The following is a 2,867-nucleotide window of genomic DNA, read 5'->3' as shown; positions in this document are numbered from 1 at the left end:
TAGGAGCTTAAGGACACGCGGATTCATCTTGATCCGCACATCGTCCTTTTGACGTGTCCCCTTTACAAAGAGAACACATCGCCACCTTTTGACTAACACGCTTAGCCACAAACACTCTCCAACGTTCACAAACATAGGATCAAAAGAGAATATTCTCAAGTTCAAAATTAAACCAAAAGTAAGAGGGAAAAAGAGATAACCGCATTGGCCTTGCGCGTGAAGCAACTTAGCCTTTAGGCGTTTTGCGTTTAGCTCCATGCCTCGTTAAAACCTTCTCCGGTAAACCCATTGGGACAAACCCGGAGTGAGGAAAAAGAGTACACTTCCTCGCTTAACGACTTGACCGTCTTCACTCTTGGGTAAGAGTGAAGACTAAGCGGACTGAGCCTTCGGAGTCTTTGTGGGGTGGCTGGTGTTGGACGTAGGTTCGGACAAATAGGTTGAGCCGCTGTTTGGCCGCCTTTGCTGAGCTCTTGGAACGTGTGGTGGCTCCGGGAAGGATCGCTGGAGCCTTGGCCGCGTCTTGGTCAGGCGTCTCGGTCGCGTCCGGCGTATCTTGGTCTTCTTGGCTGAGGTCGCGTCCTGCGATCACATCACTATCACTCCCAGATGTGCTTTAAAGATCGACATATCAAAGGCGTTTGATTCAGTTCAATGGCCTTACTTGCTCTCCACGCTTTCTGTGTTAGGCTTTCCTCTGCAGTTTATCAAATGGATTGAGCTCTGTGTCACCACAGCTTCTTTCTCAGTGCAAGTCAATGGAGAACTGGCTGGTCTATTCCGTAGTGCGAGAGGACTGAGGCAAGGCTGCTCTCTGTCTCCCTATCTATTCGTCATTTGTATGCATGTTCTATCCCATTTGTTGGATAAGGCGGCTCTGGAGCAACGCATAGGCTATCATCCCCGTTGTCAAAAACTGCAGCTAACACACTTGTGTTTTGCTGATGATTTGTTAGTATTTACAAATGGCACTAAGAGTTCAATTGAGGGTACATTGCAGATTTTTGAACACTTTGCAGCGGTATCTGGCTTCAGATTAGTTTGGAGAAATCTACTTTGTATATGGCAGGTGTTACTGACACAGACAAAGAGGATATCCTTCACTCTTTCCCCTTTGCATCAGGCAGTTTACCTGTACGATACCTCGGTCTACCTCTTCTCACCAAGCGGATGACAACTTCAGATTACAAACCTCTAATAGAACGTGTTAAGGAACGCATAAGCAGTTGGACAGCACGGCACCTTTCGTTTGCGGGACGACTACAACTTATCGCCTCTGTTATTCATAGCTTGACTAATTTTTGGATGTCTGCATTCAGGCTGCCCAGTTCGTGTATTCATGAAATAGATGAAATAGATAGTCTCTGTTCTGCATTTTTGTGGTCAGGACCAAGTTTGAACACAAAAAAGGCCAAAGTTGCATGGTGTGAGGTTTGTACTCCAAAGGACGAAGGGGGTTTAGGTCTGCGATCATTGAAGGAAGCCAACAAAGTAAGCTGTCTAAAGCTTATTTGGAGACTGCTCTCGACAAAGTCCCTCTGGGCTCAATGGTTGCGAATCTACTTGATAAATAAAGGATCATTCTGGTCGGTTAAGGAGACTACTACTTTAGGATCTTGGATGTGGAAGAAGATCCTAAAATACCGTCAACTTGCTTATGATTTCGTTTCCTACGAGGTGCATGAGGGTTCACAAGTTTCTTTTTGGCATGACAACTGGTCTTCTCTAGGCTGCCTAATAGTCACTGCAGGACAACGAGGTTGCATTGACATGGGTATTGGTCTCTACACAACTGTTGCGGAGGTTGTCATGACTCACCGTCGACGACACCATCGCAATGCGTGGTTCAACCAGGTGGAGCAGCTAATTGATTGGCTGCGTACACAAGGACTGGGGACAGGGGATGACATTGTGCTCTGGAAGGGTAAGGGCGACTGCTATCGGACCAGTTTTAACACAACGGATACTTGGGAGGCAATTAGACAACAAAGAACAAAGAACACTTGGAGTCGGGGAGTTTGGTTTAAGCATGCTACACCTAAATACTTGTTCCTCGTTTGGCTTGCTCTTAAAAACCACCTTTCAACAGGAGACCGAATGCAGAGATGGAATGTTGGGGCTCAAACACAGTGCATCTTTTGCAATCATACCATGGAAACTAGGGACCACTTGTTCTTTACCTGTCATTACTCACGGGAGGTTTCGTCGGGGCTCAGCTCAAATTTGCTTCTGACGCGCTATACAAACTCATGGACTCATCTCATCCCGCTGCTCAGAGCCAAAAGATTTTCACTTATAGTATGATATATGTTTTATCTTAAAACATCCAAGCCAAAAGATACTTGTTTAATCTATACTTAAGCCTAGTGTTAGAAACCAAGCTACCAGTACCTTGTCAAAAACATTGATAGCATAGGTGTTCCAGACTGTAAGACCAGGAGGCAGTGAGTCCGTTGGTAAGCCCATGCGTCAGACGCCATCGATAAGATCGGTTAGTTTGCATTTTTAGCATCAGATTAAGGATACTTTAAACACGGCATCTAAGGTTAGGAAGTTTTTTAAGTCTAAGCATGCATCATCTTCTACATCTCAAAAAACAATTAATTCAAGAGAAATTATGTCAAAAATTATAACTTTTAATCAAGAAATATCAAAAGATCAACTACCGCATGTTAATCCGCAAAATATATATCAAATAGGAGCTTTTGATTTTAAAACTGCATATTCAATCAAAGAACATGAACAAACTTTATCATTACAAAATGAATTTGAAGAAATTAAACTACTTTCTTCTATGGCTTTAGAAAACTATAAAAGAAAAAACTTTAATTATATTCATTTTGGTCTAATACAAATAGCAATTAAAC

Source organism: Camelina sativa, chromosome 2, assembly GCF_000633955.1.
Source record: "Camelina sativa cultivar DH55 chromosome 2, Cs, whole genome shotgun sequence".
Classification (NCBI taxonomy): domain Eukaryota; kingdom Viridiplantae; phylum Streptophyta; class Magnoliopsida; order Brassicales; family Brassicaceae; genus Camelina; species Camelina sativa.
This window is presented reverse-complemented; position numbering follows the sequence as displayed.